Raw genomic sequence first — 25,136 nt, forward strand, 5'->3', positions numbered from 1 at the left:
CACGGCAGGAGTCTCACTGTGTTTCCCTCACGTTTCTATGGCAATAGTGTGGCAATGCAGTATATTAATATTGGACCTTTACCTTTGTTTAGAAGAGGCATCCGCGAATAGATTAGGGTTTAAGTAGGTGATCATTTTAGATTTTTTTCTTTAAGCCTGATGGTTGCTGAGTTTTATGTAAACTTTTGTTCTATCAGATGACTAATTATATAAAGTTGTCAAGTTGTTTGTGTCATTGGAGACTTTTAGTTAGGTAGAAAGACATCTAAGCACACAAAGTCTCAAATACAGTTTAAATTTTGGGAGAATTCTGTTCGACTATGATTTCAGTGGGATGTGATCATGGAAAATTAGAAAATTCCTTTCTATTTCCTCTTCAGATATTAATGGGCTCCTGGGGTAATGAGATTTGCATTTATAAACAGAGCACCAATGATAGTATCTCTGGATATCTTCTGTGTTGGAAGAAACAGCTTCAAGCTGTACTGTTTGAACTAAAATACTGAACACGATATGTGAATCACCATCTCTAATGAAACAGGGAATCTCTAGGATTCCAGAAATTCAGCAGTTCAACGATGAGCAAAAATTAGGGCTCTGTCTGTCTCTCTCCCTGCCCTGCCCTTCCCAATTCCTAGTCTCCTTTTCCTATTTTACCTCAGCAAATAACTAGGAAAGTAGATATTTAGCCGAGAGAATAACCCTAACATACAGATAACTGAAATAAATAGCAGAAAGAAAGTAACCATAGAAGGCTTTGTGGATCTTATTAAAAGAATACCAAGGTACTAAGCAATTTCCTTTTAAAAAGAAAGAAGCTGTGTTTTGCGTGCACTGCAGTAGAAACATAGAGACAATCTATAAAGTCTTCTATAAAACACACCATAAATACATTAAGATTATAAATATATCTCCCTATTGTTTTTTCCAAGTAATGTGCAGAAATTTCTTATTTTAATAACTCATTAATTTACCAGTGGTATAATCTGTTTTATATCTATGTCTAGGGAAGAATAAACTCTGGTTGGTATAGCATAATATTATGATTAAAAGAGACAAAAGGCCCACCTGCTAAATTTATCTTTCCCTCTGAACGCAGTTCTTGCTGGTGCTAAACTGTGAAATCCTAAAAGCCTCTTGGAAGGAAATGTGCTTCCTGAAAGTTCACATTATCACAGGTGTGAGGCTCAGAATCAGAGACTGGGAGATCTGGAGGGGCATCTGTAGGCATTTTTGCACTACACCCCTTTAAAGATGAGAGCATCGAGGTCCAGAGAGGAACAAGGGCTTGTCCCAGGTCACATGCTTTGTTGTGGCAGAGCTGGGACTAAACATAGGCTTCCTGAAAGAACCCAAGACACCCATGAGACCTTCCCTCCTCACCTCATTTCTTTCCTTGTTATCTCTTCAATCTCATCCCTTTTCTGGAGGTGTGTATCTTTCATTTGTATCAATTCATAGGTGAGGGGTGGGCCCATAATCAATAAGACATAAGGATGGATAAGGTTTTAAACTTTCATACTTTTATTAAGTTAATCATATTTACAATAAAGTAACAAAATATTATTCACATCATAAACAGAAAAGCATTTGTCCTCCATATACCACCTTTACAAGAGAGGTTGGGTGACTATTCAGTTTCTTTTCAATGCTGAGACTCTGTAATTCTGAATCAGACCTGCAAAATGGCTAGAGGAGAGGATATCTGGTGTGGGCTTCTCAGCCAACAAGAAGTAGTTTGAGGTCAAGAAATCTTTCCTGTTCCAAGAAAGATTTCCTGTTCTCCAAGGAAACAAGGAGAGGAAGGGAATGTTTATCTACAGAGATGCTTCCAGTAACTCATTCTTGTCTACATTTGTTACTCTGAGTTGCCCACTGCTGGCCCACATTGACCTCTTTAGGTCTTGCACACTGGGGGTCTTTGGCAAAGCAGTGTGTCCCTGAACTTTAGGTGCAGGCACCCCCATCCCACCACCTGGCACTGACTCAGACAGAGTGGAGTGTAGGGCCCCACCTGCTGTGGAACTTCCATCCTCAGGCTAACATCTCCCCATTACGGTGCCTCCACAGCTCCTTTCTCTGTGTGTCCCACAGGCCTCCACTGCCTCCTCAGGTGTGTCTTTACCTTGCATCACCTTTTCTGGGAGGGCAGGAATTGCCATGCCCATCAAGCAGCTTTTGCTTTCTGGCCATCTTCCTGAAATGGAGAAAGGAAGCATTTCAAGGAGAATAAGCATAAGTGAGTATTTAACAAGTGCCGCTGCTGCGTTCTCTTATTTTACAAAAGCTTTTCTGTCCTTGATCCTTTTAGCCAGTTGTCACCCTGACGTTTCTTATGACAGCCTGACCAATTGGATATACACATTCATCATCCCTTACTGGATGGAATCAGGCTGGCAGGGCCTGGACTAGAGTGTTCATTCAGTTGTCAAGTGAGGGTCAAGACTCTAATAGACCTGATTGCATGATTTTCTCTATTTCATGATTTATCTTTCCAGAGAGAGGGTGGCAAGTTTTTAAAAGACGCTGATTAAGTATTTTAGATGGACAGGAAAATACATTATTCAAGTATTTAGAGCAAATTAGGAATACAGACTACTAAGCAAGATATAAAACCCAACATTACCACGAGACACATAAGGAATATTTTTCTTCCCACAGACAGTGTTCTCCTCCAAGTCCCTTAGGAGACAATAAATAATCAGTTTCTCTACCACAACCTTAGAACATGAGCAGAGACAACACAAGCAAGGGCAGTCCCCCTATGGTTTGGCAGCTTATGTCTCTATCATCAACTTTTCTTATCTTTCTTGAAAAGTACTTGCCATTTGTGGCTAGTGGTTTTACTCAATTCCATCAGAAACTAAAAGCTGGGTGGCCTGGAAGCCTCAAGAGCACGTTAAGAAGCCAGAGAAACCAATGTCCCTGAGGTGTAACCAATCATAGAACTAGAAAATGTCTTAGAAAAGAGTTTGGCCTGGCAGCCTGCTGTTCTTGAGAAAGGCACCATTTGGCTCCAAATCCTGTGTTCTTCCCGCAAGCCCACTCTACCTAAGGCATAAGTCTTGGTGTCACTGGCTATCCTTTGGGTCCTATTTATTTTGACTAAGTTATTTAAGGAAGTTTTACTAAGTTATTTTCACTTTTCTCCCACGTCTCATGGTGTAGAAGGTAATGTGAGGATTCTCTGGGATGAAAATCCTAAGTTATACCAATATTTCTATGGGAAATTTGTCTCTGAATAACAGTGTTTTAGATAAAGCTGACATCTCTAAAAACATGACCACAGCATTACTGAAGTAAAGCTTGTATGAGTGCTGAGGGATCCCGAGGCAGAGGTGTGGGTACTGTTTGTGACGGCTTCTTGAAGAAGGTCGGTCTCCTGTGATGTGGGCCTCAAGTGACTCGGAGGGTTCATAGAAATGAGACAGGAAGTTCTCTCCTGAGTTTTCACTTTGAGCTTCCAAGTTCACTCTCTTCTTGAAGTTCTCTCTCCTAGTACCTAGTCATTGACCCTCTATGACCTCCCGTTTCTTCTTATCCCTCACTGGACCCTGTTGATTGTGGCCATTCTTTAGAGTAACCATCATCTCTTTCATCCATTCCCTTTATCATCGTTTCCAAGGAGTTTATATTCTTACCAAATCTAGGATGATCACTACTGAATAAATAAAATGTAGCAGAAAGACCACTGTGCTGGGTTTCAGAAAGCCTCATTCTTTCTCTGGGTGACCTTTATGAGCCACCTCACTTCACTAAGGCTTGGTTTCTCCAGCTATAAAAAGAACAGGTGAGATCAGATGATCATGGTGAGTTCTTCAGAAGGAAGGTTGGAGCACCTCAACTCTAGACTTCCATTTTGTAACATCAGTGATAATTTCTGAATTTATAGAACACTTCTGATTATCACCCAAGCACTGGTGTCCATTTCCATCTACTAAAGATCAGTCATTTTTCCTCCCGTGTACTTCCAGCCCTGAAATGCAAAATATTCACCATTGCAATCATGATCATCCCCACCAAACAAACCCCTACTTCACTCCCTGTTTTCCAAAGGTGCTCTCCTCCAGCACGCACACCTAAGTCCTCATGTTCTTTTTTGATCCATCCTTTCTCACCTACATCCTGTCAGTCACCCAGTCAACAATATTTTTCTTTTAAAATACCTCATGTATGTGTATTTATTTCTTCCTGTCTACTCTGTGTGTGTGGTAAAATATACCCAACACAAAATTTCTGATTTTAACCCTTTTTAAGTGTATAATTCATTGGCATTAAGTACATCTATACTGTCTGCAACCATCGCCACTATCCATCTCCAGAACATTTCCATTATCCCAAACTGAAACTCCGTATCCATTAAACGATACCTTCCTGTCTAGTCTTCAATTGCATGTGGGAGTATCTTAGAATGTCAGAGCTAAATGAATTCTTCAAGATCATCTACCACAACCCTTCATTGGACAGGTTATTTGAGGCAACCACAGCCCAGGTGGGTTAAACCAGGAACTCGCCAGGCTTTCATTCTGCTACTCTTGGGTCACATGACCACTTTCCCAGCTGGCTTCTTTGCCTCCAGCAACTCCATCTTCCCATCTATCACATGTGTTACTTCGAACTGAATATACTTATTACACTCTTTTTCCTTTCGCTGTCTGCTTAGAAGCTGGAAGGTTCACAGTCACATCTTACCCAAACACCAATTTCCCACCATTTTTGTTGCATATCCTTTACTATATCAATTTAGTGATCCACCAGCCTCCCCACCCCAACATACACACACACAAATTCACACACTCTTTTCTTGATGGTTATAACGTGTTTATTTTCTGTCCTTCTGAGATTCAGACAGGTTCAGGAAGTTGCCCGGGATTACAGAGCCGGGGTCCAGGTTCTTCCACAATGGGCCCAGGTAAGGCTGATACCTCAGCTGATGCAGGGAGGTAGGACTAAGATCAATGGGGAGGGGCCACCTCAGTTAGCTTCGCTCTAGCTCCAGATGGCCAGTCCAGCCCTGGCCACTGCTCCTTCTCTATCTTCTGCCTTAATAACAGTAACTACCTGCGTTATTTACCTGTGTGGGCCAGGATCTGAGCTAACCCTTTTCATAAAGTATTTTATTGAATTCTCATATTTATCTCCATTTAAAAAATCTAACAAATCATTTTACAAAGTGATTTTCAATCCTGCTGCACATTAAAGTCTCTTGGAATGCTATTAAAAATTACTGTTCAGGCTTCACCCCTTAAGCTTTTGATTCCATTGATCTGGATGATACCCAGAAGCAATGTAACTTGTTCAAGGTCATGCAGCCAGTAGATAGTGGAACCTGCATTCAAATTCAGGTCATTGTGGCTTCAGAATCCCAGCTCTTAACCTAGGGTTTTCAACCCTAGTTGTGGATCAGAATCATCTATGAATCTGTAAAAAATACATATATGGGGAGATTATGATGGGGTAGGATAAGAAACACCTATAATATTAAAAAAAACCCAACAAGCAAATAAACAAAAAAACCCTCCTTAGATGACTGTAATGGTCAACTAGAATTGAGAACATGGCCTTAGCCATGGTGCAATATTACATCTTCTTGGATATGACCTATTAAATGTATGACTTCTTAATCTGTTAATAAAAAGACATTCGTGGGCAGTGAGGCATGTTGGAAAGTATTGACAGTGGATAAAATAACAGTAACAATGTTGTATTGTTGAATGTTAAGGAATGAAAATGGGACATATAATTCTTTACATAACCTACATTTGCAAGCCATTATTTGAAATAAACTCGCATTAAACCATATCTTTGCCAGCTTAATTTGGCACAATACAATTCTGATCATTTAATAGGAACTACGCATATGGAAGTAAGTATCCGCAGTGAAAGGAAATAGGACTACGACCTGAAAGGTTTTAGTGTAAAGATTTGTGAGTGCTCTAAATGCAAGAACTGACAAGGATGTCCAATGTGCTGCTACTTATTTGAACTTCTACAGAGGCAAGTTTGTGGTTGCTGCATGTCATGGTACCATTTGATTATTAATATCATTAAGCTGATGTCTTGGGAGTACAGCCATTATGCTATTTTGGCTTCATATTCAATTCTGGTTATTGACAAATGGTGGGATAGGAGCAGAGATCGACTTTGCTACAAGAAAGAGGCCCTAAGAGTACAACGTCTCTAAGGGCCCTGTAAAATTGCACTTATATAATTTGTTGAGATGAGTTAAGTGGTAATCATCCTAATGTTTGACATTTACAAATTCTTCCCATAGTACTAGACATTTAACTTAAGCACACACGTGACACTGAAGAAGTGCTGTTCTATGTAATGTTCTCAAAACTTGCCAATGGGTGTGGTGATTTCTTCCTTTAAGTAAACAAACAGCCTTAGATTTACCAAAGTCGTTATAGAATAGAGGGAAATGAATTCACTAGAGAAATGAAGCTCAAGCGTATGAAATGATACTTTGATCTTCAAAATAGGAAACAGAATAGCAGGACTTGTTGTGGAGACAGACACCTCTTTTAGCAGTGACAGCAAGGCCATCAGCCAACATAGGAAGACTTACCGGGGACAATGAAGATGACTAAACATGCCACAGTCACACCTTCAAAAACCGAGGGAAGGCGGTGACAACACAAAATCACATCAATATTCCATCTAGTTAATTACCCTGGTTTCTTCCCTTAGAGAAAGGTCATGACCAGAAGGGGGAGCAATGCTGCTCTTGCCTTTCCTTTCTGTCATTGTTGGCGACACCTGGTTCTCACCTGGGGCACATTCTGTCTCTGTTTATTGTCTAATTAAATGAGATATTTCAATATTATTAATTATAAACATCTGACTTAAATCTGGCCTGCATGTCCAGCTCCATATATGGAATCTGCTCTAGTTCAGTGAGGAAAATAAAACAGCGCAGTGGGGATATAGGTCACAACTGAATTGTTGCAATGGAGCACTCCATACATTTTATACATTCAGATCGAGTTTTCAAGGATAAACCTCAACACAAATACAGTGTTTAATAAGATTCATGAGACTATCAGGAAAGCAACTATTGCAGAATATAAGACCAGAGAATCACACTGTAAAATGCCTTTGAAACAATTTATTTACCGAGAATTGTATCACAGAAAAAGAAAGAGGGCAGTCCTCACTAGCAAGAATTTTACTAAGTCAATAAGAACAATCAAATATTTGAAATGTTCTACCAGTGAAATGGTTGAAAATAAACAATTTTAAAACAGAAAAGTGAATGTTTAAATAATGGACTATAGTTTAAAGAATGCATTGCTTATTAACAGATCTTACCTGATATTTTTTCCACTGAGGGGCAAAGAAAGCACTTAATCATTGCTTATAAAAATTTAAGATGTATTTCAGTTTCCTCCAGGCTGTGAAGTTTCAACCGTCACGTGGACCCTCTGCAGGTTATTAATGCATGTTTACTCGAGCTTTGATAAGAGATGTGTTCATGTGCAGGGGACTGTTGCCGCAGAGAGATGGTGACAATGTGGTCCTCTTTTCCCTCTTTTGTGCCTCTTCTCTGCCTCTTCCCATTCTGCATCCTCCTCTCCCACCACGATCATCCCTGCCTTTGTCCCTTCCAGCTCTTCTACTGTGTAGCACTTTGTTAGACTTTGCAGAAAATTTTACAAAATGAGACTATCAGGACAGCAGCTGTTGTGGAATATAAGACCAGAGACTCAAATGTGAAATCCCTTTAATAAAATTTATTTACCAACAACTGTATTGCTAGAAGAAAAGAGGGCAGGTCACTAGCCAGAAGGTGTAGTTACCACATCAGTTATGCATCAAGAATGTAGACCTTTCTTTTATACGCGTAGAGCTTTCATACACATAGAACCAACAGGAGAAGGGTAGCCTCAGACACTTAGTAGGAAAAGGAGGGAAGGCAGTCATACTGTGTGCTAAATGAGCACATCTCTGAAAGGTTATCTGCAAAGCATAATGAAATAATGCATTTAAAAGGGGTCACCATGTTTGTCCATTAAAATGTTAAGGACATATTGTTTTGTTACGACTTCTACTGTCTTTCTCTAACTATGGACATATAGTGCTGTCTTCCTAAGGAAGGATGAATTTCATCATCACAGCCCATATTTAAGCAGTGGTCCCTGTTCATGAGATGCTATACTAAGGGCTTTCTATAGAGTGCCCCTCACAAACAGTCCCCTGAGAAACATAGCATTTCTCTCATTTGAAACAGGAAATCCAAGGCACAGGTTAGTTCATTTATTTGCCCACGTGATCGTGTTGCTAGGATGTATAGAGCCAGATTCAAACTGTCTCACTCTGTAACCCATGCCCTACACTGCTTCCCTCTCAGCCATATAATACTGATGTAGAAGGAGGTAGTAAGTGTGTTTATAAGACTCAGTAAGTCAGGTAAGGTGTACAGTGCTTTCCAAATCTGGCTGCACATCAGAATCACTTAGAAATCTTATTAAAAATCAAGATTCTCAAGGAAGATCCTAAGATTTTGATTAAAGAGGTCAAATGTATGCCTGGGGAATCATTTTTGTAATTGCTTCTAGGTGATTCTGGATGTAGGCAGTAAAGGCAACATTTAGGGAACCACTATATTTGAAAGGTATGTAGGTATTAGGGATATAACGTGAATACTGAAAACAGCCCCTGACATGATAGTATGTTAGGAGAGATGGATTGGTAAACCAGAGTGCCCAGTTAAAGTGCTTTATTAGAAGTAAGCAAGAGAATCACACCAATATGACACAGGAGAGAAGACTACCTCTATTTGTGGAAGTCAGCAAAGGCTTCACAGAGGGGATAAACTTTAAATGAAACTTTGCATTGTCTCTATAAAGGAAAAAAAGAGAAGGGATGACGTTCCAAACAAGAGGCTGTGAGAGATCAAAGCTGTGAAGCAGGAGCCAGCCCCATGCCCCAGTCGTTGAGTTCATGTCCTCCACTTCAGTGGCCTGGGGTTTGCCAGGTCAGATCCTGGGCACAGACCTACATACTGCTCATCAAGCCATGCTGTGGTGGCATCCCACATAGAAGAACTAGAATGACTTACAACTAGGATATACAATTATGTACTGGGTATTTGGGGAGGAAAAAAAAAAGAGGAAGATTGGCAACAGATGTTAGCTTGGGGCCAATCTTCCTCAACAACGACAAAAAAGCTGTGAATCAGGAAAGTGGATATTTGGGCAGCAGCTTGGAGTTGTAGCGTTGTTGACCTTGTGCACTATGGCAAGAAGTGAGAACTTGCAGTGACCAGCAACCACTAGTGTGTCTAAACAGAGTAGTGAAGGACAGGGCTGCATTTGAAAAAGATCACTGTGGCTGAAGTGTGGGGATGGCTTAAAGATGAGGTTGGAGGGAGGGAGACCTACACAGGTTAGAAGGCTGAGCAATAGTTATGATGAAATAGGAGAAGGCTCGAACTGAGGCAGGGTGAGTACGTGTGGAGAGAAGGGAAGGGGTAACACAATACATCTGTGAGAATATCAGCAGAAAAAGAAAACAAATTGGATGGGGGGGAGACAGGTGAGAAAAGAGGGAGGAGTCAGGGAGGAGACTGAAATTTCTCCCTAATTAGAATGGACCATCATAGTAGCCCAGGTTTCTGGGGGATATCTGTTCTTCCTGCTGATGCTCAATCTAAGCCTAGGTTTTCTTTCTATTTTATTGGCACAGTCTATCGCTTTAAATAGAGAAATGAATTAACGTAAGTTAGAAGACAAGCAAAAAAATAATTTTATTATTGAAATAATTATAATTGTTGTAGAAAGAGTTCCTTATAATTTTATTCATGTTCAATTGGGACTGGTCAAAGCCTTGGACCTTCAATATTCATCTTTGAAAAACAAAAGGGGATCTTAAAATTTTTTTTCATATTTTCTGATAGACTAATATTGAAAGCTCAAGCTCCATTAATCCCGGTGGTCAAACTTAAATCTCTTAACGCGTAAGTCTTTCTGTAGATGCTTTCCAGTAATAAAGTGGGTGATGGAATTTTTAAGAAAACATTTTGTAGCTCTGTAATAGATGAATTTTTCCACTGGGGTTTATATAATGACTTTGGAGAAAGCTAAAACAATGTATAAAATAAAACCCTGTGGAAGAAAAAATAATTGTAAAGAATTCCCACCTGAAACGATGGAATGCCTATAGTTGTAGAATTCTGTATTATGTTTCACTATCTATTTAATAATTAAAGGACCCTTTTAGTAACCAGAAGTTCCACTTTAAAGCACTTTATTCTGGGATGCTAAGAATTCCATTGGTGGAGAGCAGTAACTTTTTCCAAATATGGGGAGAGAAACATTCCAAAGAGAGGTGCCCTTGGTCTACAACTCAATCAAGTGAATACAGATAAGGAGGACTACTCCCATTGGGTGGAGGACTGCTTGAGGTAGTGATCACCTACTGGACAGCTGGACCAAGAATCAAGAAGTCCTAACATGGAAAACTTTGTTCCTGTGTTTTGAAATCCTATAGAGTTGGCTTTGGGTCCCTGCATGGCTCTTGTTGGCTGCATGTTCTGAGGCAACCAACTTAAATTTTCTGAATCTCATTTTCCTTCTCTGTAAGATAGGGATGATAAACTTGCCTAATGGGAATAGTGTCAGAACTATTAAATTAAATGAGGTTATATATGTTCAAATTGCTTTGTAAATTGGAAAGACTTGGGTAATTGTAATTATTATAGTTTTAGAACTTTCTTAAAATAAAACCAAGCTGTGTTTAGGTATGTATCTCCCAAATATTTTTTCTAGATAGATATCTCCCTGGTTATTTTTTCTTCACCCAAGTAGCCAACAACTAACCTTTTTAAGACAGGATATGCTAAGTTTAGGGAATAATGACCATGAGGAGGCTCTAGGTTTGTATTATGTGCATTTCCAAAATGAGTTATTTGCAACTTTTAACACAATTAGTAACCTCCAGAGCTGTAGTATACAAAGAAGCCGGTATGCTGCCGCCATCTAACCTATGGAAAACCAACTATGAAAACCAGTGTTCTCATGTTGTGAGTGTTCTCAAAATACCTGGATAAAAAGGAAGCACTGCACAGACACACCAAGCCAGTTCTAGGGGTCCCAGGGTAAGAAGGAGAGTGCAGTTGTGCTTTTTGCAGGATCCTCACTAACTCTTGCTGAAACACTGGTATTCCAATGAGATTATTTAGTTTAAAGTAGAATTTGTCTTGGGTGGTCAAATTGCCAAGACCTAGATCTAACGCTGCCTCAAATGGATTGCACCACAGTCACGAGCCTCTTATATGTCCCCATGGAGTATGGTGTGTGTGTGCAGCTGAGAGTATGTGTGCGTGTGTATATGTGCACATAGGTGCATGTACTAGGAAGACTGAGAATCTGGAGACATGGATCCTACTCTGGTATCTGTCACTAAGGAACGATGAGATCTTGGAGGAAATCATCTCACCTGTCTGAACCTCATTTCTCTCACCTGAAGATAAAGGGCAGGATAAGAGGCTCTGACATTTTATGGTTCTTGTGACCAACTGACTCATTGATTGATTCAGCAAACCTTGGACTTATGGTATTTTCATTCTAAAAGGAGTGTTGAAAGGGCAGGCTTCTGTTAACCTGGCTTCTGTGTTCAGTGTTCAGGAGGCATAGACTGTTCCCTAAGTCAGTATTTGACTCTCTCCTTCTCCTCCAAGCCAACAGAGGGCACACTGGGGCCTGTACATCTGATTCTACAAGGTGCCCCATACCTTAAAGAAGAACTGATAATATCACTTGTCAGAAGATTTAAAAACATCAAGAATGTCTTCATTTGTGATGGAAGAAAGCTCCCCAAGTTGGTGATAGAGAGCAGAGTCAAAGAAAAGAGAAGCGAACTTTCTTTTGCTGCATTCCACCTTCTAATCTTCCTATTCTGATAAACCCCTTAAAAATCCACAGAAGAATTTGCAGTTCCTGCAGATGAGAATCTTCCCAAGGAAACAAGTTTTGTTCAACTTTTAGATGGCCAGGAAATTGTGAATTAATAGATACTGAATATATGCCATGTTATATAATCCTTATACCAAATGATAAATATAGCCATCCTATGTGATTGCTGTGTGGGGACTACTTTAATCTTATAGACTTCACGAGTCAAGACAAACTATACACGTTAAATCACATTTTTTTTCACTGATATTGGGCTACTGAGGTTTGTGATTTGAATTCTACATTAGAAAATTTCAAAAATATATCCCTCATTCCTTCCCCTAAATTGAAATGTTATTCCTCCTGATTGATTTCTTATTATCTTAGCCAATCACAAAAGATTGTACCTTCCTTGGTGTCCAGAGACTCATAGATTTTTAGATTCTGGAAGTTTAGAGATGCTAGATCTCACATTCAGACGGGTCAAATAAAAATATTCAATATTTTGAGCCAGGCATTGTAATTGAGAGAAATATCTAAATGGCATTCATCCACTCAGGTACCAACTATTTAATAGATAATTTACAACTATTTAGGTATTTTTTTGTGTGTAAGGCACTGCACTGGGTGACGCAGAGTTGAATCAAGCCCTGACCTATTCTTAAGGAATTAACAACCCAATAAGGAAGTTAGGCTTGGACAAAAATGACAAAAATATAAAGTAAAAAGATCTGAGGCCATAAGAGGAATATAGTTGAAGCAGGAAAAGTTTCTACGATTTTTGAAAAGCCTTTTTTTTCTTTACTCATCTGTGTTGGGGGGCCCTAAGACCACTCTCAGTTTCACTGATGTGCTGGATCTCACAGGACTCAGCATGTGGTCATTCTCACGGCCATGATACAAAGCAAAATCAACAAAGGAAGAGGTGCATGTGGCCAAGTCCAAAGGAAACCGGGAGCAAGTTTCCGAAAGTCCTCTCTCCCAATGGAGTCACACAGGATGAGCTGAATTCCTCCAGCAGCAAGTTGGGAAAATATGCATGAAATGTTGTCTGCCAGGGAAGCCCAGTAGAGACTCAGCACCAAAGGATTTTTATTGGGGGCTGATCACGTAGGCACCCTCTGCCTAGCACATACTGGAATTCCAGACTCCTGGAAGAACAGCAGGTGTTCAGCATAAATCACCTTGTTTCTAGAAACAATTGAGGGACAGTGAGCCACTTTTTATCACTTCTGGGAATGGTGGGAACACTCCCTCAATCTAAGTTCCCAGATGCCAGCCAAGGACCAACCTTGTAAGCAGGCCTTTCAAAGGATGGCAGTGTTTGCCCTGGTAGGTTAACTATTTTCTGCACACTGTCAAAAAATTACCATAAAAAGCAGTAATGGAAAAAAGGTCCCAGAATAATGAACTTATAATTAATGTAATAGAGCTGTACTAAATTAGGCTACCAGGAACACATTCAAAAGGAGACAGAGTTTCATGTAGCTGTTACAGTCAGCTATTCATTTCTGTCCATATATATATATGTGGTGAGCTCTGAATAAAGGAGTAAAAACCAGGATAGTTTCTTATTTATTTGAATCGGTCACGTGAGTTAGAACCCTGGAGTCGGAATGAGATTTCTCTTAGACTGTCACACATTTTCACTGAGCGACTGTTTTATGCAGTCACTGTGCTAGGTGCTGGCAGCATGAACCAGTCAGAGCAGGTTCCTGCCCTCACATGGCTCACAAGTTACACAGTCTGCTTCCTGAGCCCTGGCTCAGAGATGCTGAGCACATTGAGAAGGGGAGGTGAGTGAAAGAGCAGATGAGGAAGGCTTGAGTTTCCCATCAGGTAGAGGGGAACATGGTCTCCTGGGGAAGCAGTGCCTTTGTAGCCTAGGGAACTCTAGGTTGGGAAAGAAGGCTCTAGCAAAACAGCTTTGGACTCTGTCGACATGCCGGGCTGTCCCCGCAGAATACCAGACCAGACTTTCTAGGATACAGAGTCATGGACCCTGAGGTTAAAGCAGCTGAAACAAACACCAGGCCCAGAGTTGGAGAAAATGTGAGACCTTTCACTCCAGTCCAAGTAGCCAGCTAGAGGCACCCCCTTTGTGCCCAGAAGTCCAACTGCACACATGTGGCCAGCACCTCCTCTAGGTAGCCCTCCATCTCCACGTTGGTGGCCTTCTCTTTGTGGAGGCACTTCTCACTGGATTGGAGAAGTGCTTCTTGACCATGACATTGTTGTCAAATTCCTCACGACAGCTGCCTAACAGCATCTCCCACACATCAGACATTTCTATAGATCTCTGTCACTGTCTCTTTCACCAGCAGGTGTCAATGAGCAAGAAGTTACTATTATTTCAATTCAGGAAGTTGGCCAGATGTTATATCCCCACAAACTTCTGTGCAGCTGTAGGTAAGTGCCTTGCCTTTCTGAGTAGCCATCTTCTCACAGAGAAAAGAGGATAATACTTCTCAGGGCTGTGGCCAGCTTTAAATGAAACAATGCATTTATGTCACCTGGCATGGCCCCTGACATATAGTAAGCAAAGTCACTAAGTTGCTCACTTTGGTGGATAGAGGACACTGAAGACCGTTCCTATAGCTTGAGGACCAAAAGCTCCAGGGGTCCCGAGCCTCTTCTTTTTCTCCTGCCTGTAGTGTCTTCCATAGTCAAGTTATAGAATGAACATGGAGAGTACTGTTGCTTCTGTTCCATGCCCCACACACAGAACTCACTAGATACATTCAGACATTTGATGCTAAGCATTGCCCATGTTCCTTTCCCCCACTGCAATTTCTTCAAGTGTCTTGCTGTCTTTGTCTTGGTTAATAAAGGACAAAGGAAAGGTCAATGGATCAGGAAACAGTGAAATTAATCTAGGCTCTTTTTTCCCTATAATATGTACTCTGTTTTCTTTAAAACTTAAAAAAAGCCTCTCTTGCATCTAACTCCTATTCCCCCTCCTTTGATCTCCAAGGAGGGTGCTTGTTCCATGGCCCCACTGCAGAAACTGAAGGGTGGGCTTAGATGAGAGAGTTGGACCTCTGGTCTCTCAGCTGGAGTTTGTCTGGACATCTGAAAGTGACCCTTGGAATTGGCCTCTTTTGCTATGTCCTCTCTGGACTGAATCTGCAGTGATATCCATAACGGGGGTCTAGGAAACCCATGGTGAAGTCTTGGGCTGGCCACCTTAAAGAATGCAACTCTTTTCTCCTAGACCGAAGCTAGAACTAGAGTGTTCTCTTATGACACAATCCAGCCCTGATCTGGACAGAACACTAGAGTTGTTTTCTGCCCAACTTGCTGCCGAAACAACCAGCCAGTCCATGATCAGGGGTGTTAACGAATGGTGCAATCCTAGTTAATTTCCCTTTGCAATGGTTCTTTATACAATCTTGAGAGCAAGTTGGATCCTCAGGCATGGTTCTGCATAAGCACTCTTCATCACAATTGTTATTTGGTGGAGGTTGGGGGGAACAAGTACTAAGTTAGAATGCCAAACCAGTAATGTTTGTGAGGCCACATGCACATTTATCTTGGTTATGAGAAGAAAATTAAATAACAAACTGATGTGAATTGCTTTTGGTTCACTCTGACTCAACAGGTATATTTTTATGTGAAAGTTTTATTTTTTCCCCATGATGTGCAGAGCGAATGAGTTCTCAAACATAGCTGGGAATGCAGTCAAAAGAAAAGCATGAGTCCAGAGGAAGAAGAGTGGATTGAGAATTGGGAATTATGAGTTGTGTTTAGTCTAACTATTGATTTAACCTCTGAGCAAGTTACTTAACCTCTTGTTCTCAGGAACTCTTCCCCACCTCTTGTATAATAATTCTTGACTAACAGATGTTTTAACAGCAACATAAAAAAAATTGGCCAAGGCGATTGACTGGCTCCAAATTGATTGGCTCTGTCCACAAGCACAGCTCAGAACCATCAGACCTTAAAAGCAATGACATGACAGGACTAAGAGCTGATACTGGTGTTTTCCAAACTTCTCTACGAAATCTGTGCTTGTTTGTAGTACGTTATGCTTCTCTCTCAAAAAACCATGAGCATCAGGAGTGATTTTCTTTGCTTTGCTATGACATGTCCCTTCTTCAGCAGACTCCTAAAAGGCAAACAGTAATGTAAACACTTCAGGAGTGCCTTTGACATGCCAAGTGCACCTCTAAGAACTTTATATTTAGCAATCTATTCTAGCCTCATATACAACTTATGAAGTAGGTGCACCTGAGGAAACTGATGCACAGAGAGGATAAAGAACTTGCCAGCGGTCCTCAGCTAGCAAGAGGCAGAGCTGGGATTTGAAACAAGGAAGTCTGGAATCTCTGCACTTATCTGTGACACTGTACTGCATCTCTACAAAGGAGAATGGCCTTCAACAAGAAACCACAACACGTTCACCACACAGTCACCTTCCTAACAAGTGACCAAGGCCATGTGCTATAGTGGATAAGGGTGTAAAAAACTCAAAACTTGGAATGATAGGCATGAGTTCAAATCCTGCCCTAGCCAGTTTTTACCCTAATCTTTCTGAGCATCAGTTTTGTAGTCTATAAAACTGGGTGAGTAATGCTTGCTTCTGGCTATGATTTTGAAGATTAAATGAGCTAAGGTTCACGAAGCACTAGTCTTGGTTCTGGAATCCAGCAGGGGCTCAGTAAATACTCACTGGGATGAGGATTATGATGGCCCACAGGTGGCAGTTTCATTGCAACGCTGACTGGGCAGCATTGAGCCTGGATAAAGTAGGACTGATATGCAGTTAATCAGGCTTGCCGTCAGAGGGTTTAACCACCATGAACTCTCTGCTGCCATCTAGGAGAATGGATGCAGAGCCATAAGGGCACACTCATTACTTTAGTACTCACCATTGGCGTGTTCTGAGTAAGGGATGTGCTCAGAGGAACCCTGTGGGGCCTCCAGACCAAGTTCCCTTCTCCTTCATTTAGCAATTACTTATGAGCTCGGGTCAACTGGCTCTAATGGAAGGATTTTAAAGAGCAGGTTTGCAGCTTCTCTCCATCCTGAGTACATCTTCCTTTCCCACAGCCAGTAACTTCCACTTCACGTTATTATTTATGGCGGTGGGGGGTAGGGGCCCGGGAAGCAGGACAATGTTGCTTAGCAGCGAATCTCAGAGCTGCCATGTGCTTTTGTGTTTTTTCAAGCCGGGGTTTTTGTCACTCTGTCTGCTGGAATCATATTGGCGTTCTCCCTTGTCAGAACCCCATGGGTCAAGTGTAGGCGTGTGCGTGCCTTATAGAGGGTCCCCGCTCCCGCCTCGTGCTGCTCAAGAGGATGGTTGCTGCTGGTTTTGTTTAACAGACACTTCATGCTGCAAATTCTCAAGTGTAAATCACCTTTTGTTTCTTTTATCCCCGGCAATAATGAAGGGCTGAACTGGAGCTTAAATAATTCTTTCAATGAATACATTAAACAGACTCTTTCATTATAGATGTTAGAGGAATGAAAATAATCTGCACAAAGCCACATTTCCTTCACAAAGTTTTAAAAGAAGTGAGGGAACTGCCATTGAGGGAACAATTAATTTTGTTTCTGTAGGAAAATGGGGAGGGAGTAGATGAAATATGTTTCAGGACTTTCGAAAAGATTTCTGTTGGGGACATTTAACAACCGAGTAAAACATTCCCTGGGGAAAGACAGTGCTGTTTGGATCTGTGTTTCTGTGGCAGTTTCTTATTGTCTTCGGAGCAGAGGAAGAATAGAATTCCTCCTGCTTTGGGGAGTTAAAATGTACCACAAAGACACGTTTTGAGAAGGATGTTTCTCTAAAGACTATAGAAGCCATTAAACATGTCATAATAGTGTGTATCTCTTTATGGCTGAACTTCCACAAAATTGACTCCTTAAACCCTCTTTCTCCTATTTCAAGGCCCCTTTCATCCTTCCTACTGTTTTTTTACGCCCCAGGTGCACTTTCCCATGATTTACTTTAATTTTCAGTTGAGTTAAAATTAGTTCTTGCAAATTTATTAGTTTTATTGGAAGCAGAGAATTTGTAAAGCTTTATCTTAAATGAAAGAATTAAGACTTATGGGAATGAAATGCCTGGCACAGAATCACCTGGCTCGGGCTGGTACTTTAATCTCTTTCATTTAGCTGGTGCTTCTTCCAAGATACCAGGCCAAGGATGTTCTCTGTGTTTGAAACTGATGAGACTTTGGTGGCGTTACAGAGAAATGAACTCTGACTCAATAGGATGATGAAGATATCTTTCCCCTAATATTTAGAGCTGTCAGGAGGTCAGCAGGCTGTCTCAGGAAGAAGCAAACCGTAGATAATAAAGGTGTCCCAACAGAGGCTGTGAGAGCTGCTGTTCTAGTTGGGAGATGAGCCTCGTTCTAGCTGAGGGTCTACAATGCCATGTTATTTAGGTATAAGAGGTGAAACAACGCTCCATGGTATGTATGTGTTAAAAGTGGGCTGTTGAAGACAGAAAAGACTCCAAAAGCCAAAAGAAAGAAACCATAAAAGTGTAATAGTTACAAAAGAGTTGAGCCTTCTTGAATAACACTCCATAGGTACTATGTATTGTGCATAGTTACAAGCACCATCTGTTTTCAGTTCTTTGAGGACCGTGCAGTGGCTGACTTTAGTAAATTACTACATCTTCTGAGCCTCAGTTTCTTCCTTTGTAAATGGCTCACTTTAATGACTCCTAGCACTTATAAACTCAAAGACATTTTAATCATCATGTTAATTTCATTTACTAATCCATTAATAACCACGTATTACAATGATCCATTTATTCTACAGATATTAAATTGCATGATTACTGTGCTGGAACAACTGAATGTCCATATGCAATAAACTGAACCCAAACACAGACCTTACATCTTTGATAAAAATTAACTCAAAAGTGGGTCATAGACCTAAATGTAAAATGCAAAACTATAAAACTTCTAGACTAAAACATACAAGAAAATTTATGTGGCATTGTGTTTGGTGTGAGTTTTTAGGTAAAACATGAAAAGCATGAACCATGAAAGAAAAAATTAATAAGCTGGACTTTATTAAAATTAAAGGTTCTGCTCTGTAAAAGACACTGCTAAGAGAATGAAAAAACAAGCAACAGATAGGGAGAAAATATTTGCAAAACACATTTCTGATAAAGACCATGTGCAAAGAGCCCTTAAAACTCAACAATAAGAAAACAAATGGGCAAAAGCTCTGAGTAGACACCTTCCCAAAGAAGATATACAGATGGCAAATAAGCATATGAGAAGATGTTCAACATCATTTGTCATTAGGGAAATGCAGATTAAAACCAATGAGCTACCACTGCACAACTATTAGAATGACTAAAATCCAAAAACTTGACAATACCATTTACTGAGGAGGATGCAGAGCAACAAGAACTCCCATTCACTGCTAGTGAGAATGCAAAATATTACAACTTTGGAAAACCATTTGGCAGTTTCTTACAAAGCTAAACAGAGTATTTACTCTATGATTCAGTAATCATGCTACTAGGTCTTTACCCAAACAATTTTAAAATTTATATCCATACAAAAACCTGCACGTGAATGCTTATACCAGCTTTATTCATAATCATCCAAAAACCGGAAGCAACCAAGACGCCCTTCAATAGGTGGATGGAATACTATTTAGCAATAAAAAGAAATGAGCTATCAAGCCACGCAAAAACATTGATGAATCTTAAATGCATATTGCTAAGTGAAAGAAGGCAATCTGAAAAGGCTACATATTGTATAATTCCACTTTTATGACATTCTGGAAAAGAAAAAACTATAAAGACAGTAGACAGACCCGTGGTTGTCAGAGATTTAGGGGGAGAGAGGGGGGTTGAAAAGGTGAAGAAGGGATATTTTAGCATGCTGTATTCTATGTGATACTATAAAAGTCAATACATTGCACTAAGAACAAATAATTTTTGAGCACATGCTATCTGCAAAGCATGTGTTCAAAAAATATTTGTTGACATTTTGGTCTTCAATGAGCCTGGTAGCGTGCCCTTATGAAGAAGATATAGGATTCAAGGGTTTAGGAAACTTTCATTTTATAGTCTTTATATCCTCCTATATTATTGAAAACGACTTATAAGAATGTATTCATGTATTACATATGTTAAAACATAAAATTTATTGTGTAGTTTTTTTATAGTGGTTTAGTACAAATACAAAGCAAATTCATTCTGTCCCACATTTCTCAGTGGTTAACACCTCCCCCTTCTTTCCTCTCTCTTTTTAGATTCTAATTCTTTGAGGGCAGGGATCTTATTTTTTAATTATTTACAGCTTCTAGCATGGTGTTTTTCATGTACTTAGGTGCTGAGGGATGTTTCAGTGAATAATATGCCTTAATTTCTAAGAAAATACAGTCCTGGATTCAAATTCGAGCTCTACTACTGGGCAAGGTACGCAACCTCTCTGAAACTTAGTTTCATAAACTATAAAATGAAAATAATAAATACTGAATTTGGGAGGATTTGAAAGATTCTAATGGTAGATCACCTAGACAAATTCCTGATATGTAAGGAATGCAGTAAATAGTCTTGAAGAAAGTAAGGGCTACAGATTGATAAAAAGAGATGGCAAAGTTTTCCAATTAATCAGAAAAAAAATGCTCAGTAACTAGAACAAGAAAGATGGTAGGTGGTACGGTGAGGAGGTGGGGTGGCTCATCCTTCAGCACCTATATGATGTAATCAGCCCATTCATTGCTGGGGCCCAAGATGCAGCTATTCTGTCTGCATTATTGTAGTATGGGCATAGTTGTTGGGAATTTCCTCTTCCTATCTGCTGTTGATACTGGTGAAGGTATCCAAGAAGTGGATGTGCTTGACCTTTGATAGGTCTCATTTTCACAGGCACCCAGGAAGCGGAATAGGACTTTCCATAGAGCCTTGCCCACAGAGTGGAGGTTCAGTGGCTATTTGTGGATTCGTCCATCCCTGGGATTGTTCCAAAAGACCAAGACAAGCGGAGAAATTGTTATCTAGAGACTATTACATTCATTGATTGGGCTTCAAGGATACACATTAGTAGGTATGAAAATGAGGATGACTGGTTTGCAGTTCTCAGAGCACATGTCCTTTGAGAGGGTAATCTATTCCACTATTTTCTACAGATCCAAGGCATGAAGCTTGTATTTCCATATAGCAGATACTTGCTTCTTTTTGGGAAATGCAAATTAAAACCAATGAAGTGCCACTACACACCTACTTACAATCATTACCTACCATTCTTTCTCCTGCTAGACTGTAAGATCGTGAAGGCCAGAGACCATATTTATTTTTGTGTCCACCCCTTCCAGCACCTGGCATAGCTCTTACAACATAGTAGAAGCTAAATAAATATTCATTGAAATAAAATAAGGTAATAAAGGACCAAAAGCTGCTTCATCAATGTAAAGAAGGTTTAAAAACCTTAGAAATGTGGTAATGTTTAACAATAGAAAACCTTTTAGACAAACTTTTAGAGTTTAAAAAATATACTTTTGGAAATGAAAGGAGTGGGGATTTTGAAACTAAAGGGAAGAAAGCTCACATTTTTTCATGTTTACATAGTATAAACAAATGGGACATCCTATTTTCAGTTTGAGTTTGAGAAAGAATGTTTATTTAACAATCAGTCACCTACACTTTGCTGACAGCAAAAAAGAAGAAAAAGAAAGAAGGAGAAGAAGAAGATTAACAGAGTACAGGAATTTATTTGGTAGCTGTAAAACAGAAATGTGTCTTAAAAATCAAGATCAGATACTAAGTTGAGTCAAATGGAAATCTACAAAAATATAATTAAAATATGCAACATTTATGAAGAGTGAGCAAATGTTTGAAGCATCCATGGATTCTGTCTAGGAAAGACAAGAAGGGCAAACCATAAAATTCTAAGGAATCTTACATTTAATAAGTAAATAAATATTTTATTTTACTTTTTCACTTCTCCCAGGGTATTGATAACAGTTGATGATTAGGTTCCAGGCAATGAGGCTGTAAAAATTAATAAGCAAGACCTTCAAATGACTCATTAGCTAATCCTTTATTATTATCCATTTTGTAATGGGTGACACATTTAACATATTTAGTAATGTACTCAGGGGGCACATTTAAATGAAAGAGTTTGGTGAAGCAATTTGAAAAACACGAAAATATTTTTGTTAGTGATAAACTTGCCTAAATTCCAGTTGATTAAATATAAGATAGGATCTAAGTCTATATGTAATATCTGTTTACATTATAGATTTTTTCCTCATCTACTCCCACTTTAGTATTTGTTTTAAGCTCTAAAAGGAAAAATCTTCTATGCTTATCTCATTGGGGCTTTTGCTTTATGATTATTAGCCAGCACGTTCTCTATTAGGAAGTGTGTAAAGAGCAGTGGAAAGTTTTAAGGGGCTGATGCTGTAGACAAATAGATCAAGTACCAATTCACCAAGCTTTGGAGAATGGCTCCTCTGGGCCAGGATACTCTACTAGGTTAGGACCTTGGAGATAAAATAGACTCTTCTAGCAAGGAACTCATGGTCTGAGGGGGAGACAGACTTACCAAGATAGGGTTGAGCTGAGTAGGAGTTAACCAGTAGACTTCTGTAGGTGGGCATGCAAAGCAGATGGAACAGTGTAAAGACAGAGAGGAGCAGATGGTCATGGCATGTTTGGACAGCCACAGGCCATTCAGTGTTGTGAGAACATTAAGAGCAAAGGAGGAAAGGGTTGGAGAAGAGGCTACAATGGTGAGTAGAGGAACAACAGAAAAGGCTTAAAGGGCCTTTAAGAGGAGGTTGAGTTATAATCTGTAGAACCTTGCTATTGAAAGTGTGGTTGCTAGACCACAGCATCAGCATTATGAGGGAATGAGCTAGAAATGTAGAATCTCGGGCCCCAGCCCAGCCCTCCTCAATCAGAATCTATGCTGTAATGAGACCTCCAATTGACTCGTGTACATTAAAATTTGAGGAACTGCATGTAGAAGGTAAAGAATTCCTGAAGCATGTCATGCCAGAGAAAGGCATGATTGGAATTGTTTTTTAGAAAGCTCACTCCAGCAGCAGTGCAGATGTTGGACTGAAGAAGGGATAAGATTAGAAACAGAGAAATGGCTAAGAAGAGTGCTGTGGTAGTCTAGGGGACAGCTGGCCAAACTTGGAGAAGGAGAGATCAAGTAGGAAATATGTTCAGAAGGCAGGAGTGTTAGAATTTGGCAATCAATGTAAAGTAGGGGGAAGAAAAAAGACAGATTTTAGGCAGACTAAAGGTTGCTGCCTTGGGACACATGGGAAAACGTGGTGCCAGTATAGACAAAGTCTGCAGGGGGAGGAGCATATTTGGAAGGGTTGGACATGATGATGACTTCTCTTTGAAGTATTCAGTTGGAGGTACCTAAGGGACATCTGATTGAAGATGCTTAATTGGTAACTGGGTGCATGTATCGGGTGTTTTGGCTAGAGATACATGGATTTAAAAGTTGTTATCTTTTCAGTACTGTCTAAATTCATGATCATGGAAAATATTTCCAGGGATAACTTGTAGATTAAGACACAAGTGGTCTAAGGATAGAGCACCAGAGAACACCAGCATTTAAGGGATGGGTAGATAAATATCAAACCACTGGAAGATTGAGGAGAACTTGAAGAATGTGGTACAATGGAAAGGAAAGCAGAAGATAGTTTCAAGCAAAAGATAGTGGCTAACCAAGTCATGATTCATCAATGTAGATGAAGACTGGTAAATGCCTATTATATTTGGTACCTAGGAAATCATTGATGACCTTAGCCAGAGAAATTTCAGTTGGGTGATGATATCAAAAGTAAGGGTTGCTATTTGTTGAGCTTGTGGAACAATTAAGTGTAGCAAAGACTTACTTCTAGAAAAAAATGTTTAATACTAGATACAAGAGCACAGAGTCAAGAAAAGGCATCTTCTCTCTCTTTTTTAAGTACAAGAGAAAAAAGGTCAATTGGAGATAAATAATGACAATATGTGGGGTGGGGGGAGAATAATATCTAATGGAACAAGATCCTTAAGGGACATCGGTGATGGAATTCAGAGTATAGGTGGAGGAGATTTCCTTAGCCAGGAGGAAAGACATGTTAATGTGTGAGACCAAGGGAAGCATGGGGACAGGGACGTGTAATTTGGGGAAGGCAGTCATTTTAGAGTATTCACATCTAAGGTACTTAATTTTCTTCTGTGAAGTAGGAGATAATGACATTCAAATAGAAGGGAAATAGACCAGTAGAAATGGGAGCCCCAGAGGAGAATGAGGGGAAAAAGCTGATTGGGTATGCAATGGGTGGTGACAGGGTGGGGTAGCATTTTAAATCACTCAACTCAAATTCTTCAAGTCTAGAAAATGTACTATGGTAGTTTCTGCATTATCTAGTCTATCTGTTTAATGCATAAACAGATTCAAATGCATGTGAATTATTCATCATCTGTGATTCTAATGCATGATCATCCAAGAGGCCATTATTCAGATGCCTGAGAACTAGAAAGTGTTCCAAAGATGCCAAAAACAAACAAAAAGGCCACTGCATGACTATAGTGTAGGAGAAGTAACTGTTGCCACCAATTGCTGAACATCTATATATGTCTACTATTATAGAGGAGATGGGGAATGACAGTGGAAATAATAGCGATAATTTTAGGAATGACTCCACAGATTTGCAGTTAGAAAGACTCAGAATTCATCTAAATACTTTTGTAAGGTCCTGTGAGAATGCTTACAATGCCAGAGTCTTTGATACCTGCTAAGTAGCCAACTTCATGCTCAAGAGACCATATTTAATTGTTTGAAAAGCCTATTTTATCAGGATAAGTTATGGCTGAATTCTACTTCCCTGAAACTAGATGTGCCAAATTTATTTGCATTCAATTCAACAAATACTGTGCACACACTCAGTTGAAGGTATTGTTCTTGGCCTTGCAGGATGATCAGTAGGTCAGAGTCCCTGACCATGATGTCTTTACAGACTAGTAGGCGAGCTAAGACAAGTTCCCAAATGACCACAAGAGAGACGAAAATACATGCCATTAGAGAAGTAATGATATGCTGTGCTTTTTTTGTTTAAAAATGAGGTGCCAGGACTCATATCTCAATAAATTATGACATGTGTCTCCTACACCCCCTCCCCAATCGTGTTTACATTGGAATGTCCACATATTTTTCCAGCCAAGTGAGTCAGTCAAGATGGAAATATTAATTTATTTGACTGAACATACTCTACTAGCTTATGCTGTCAAAAAAAACTCCG

General features: G+C 39.8%; 1 protein-coding gene across 3 annotated transcripts in view; it reads left to right on the forward strand.

Moving 5' to 3' along the window:
* Positions 1-25,136, forward strand: part of ADAMTSL1 (ADAMTS like 1) — an 859,827-nt gene that overhangs the window by 187,178 nt on the left and 647,513 nt on the right. The gene's annotated exons all lie outside the window — the stretch shown is intronic.

The sequence above is a fragment of the Equus caballus genome, chromosome 23 (assembly GCF_041296265.1).
Source record: "Equus caballus isolate H_3958 breed thoroughbred chromosome 23, TB-T2T, whole genome shotgun sequence".
Classification (NCBI taxonomy): Eukaryota; Metazoa; Chordata; class Mammalia; order Perissodactyla; family Equidae; genus Equus; species Equus caballus.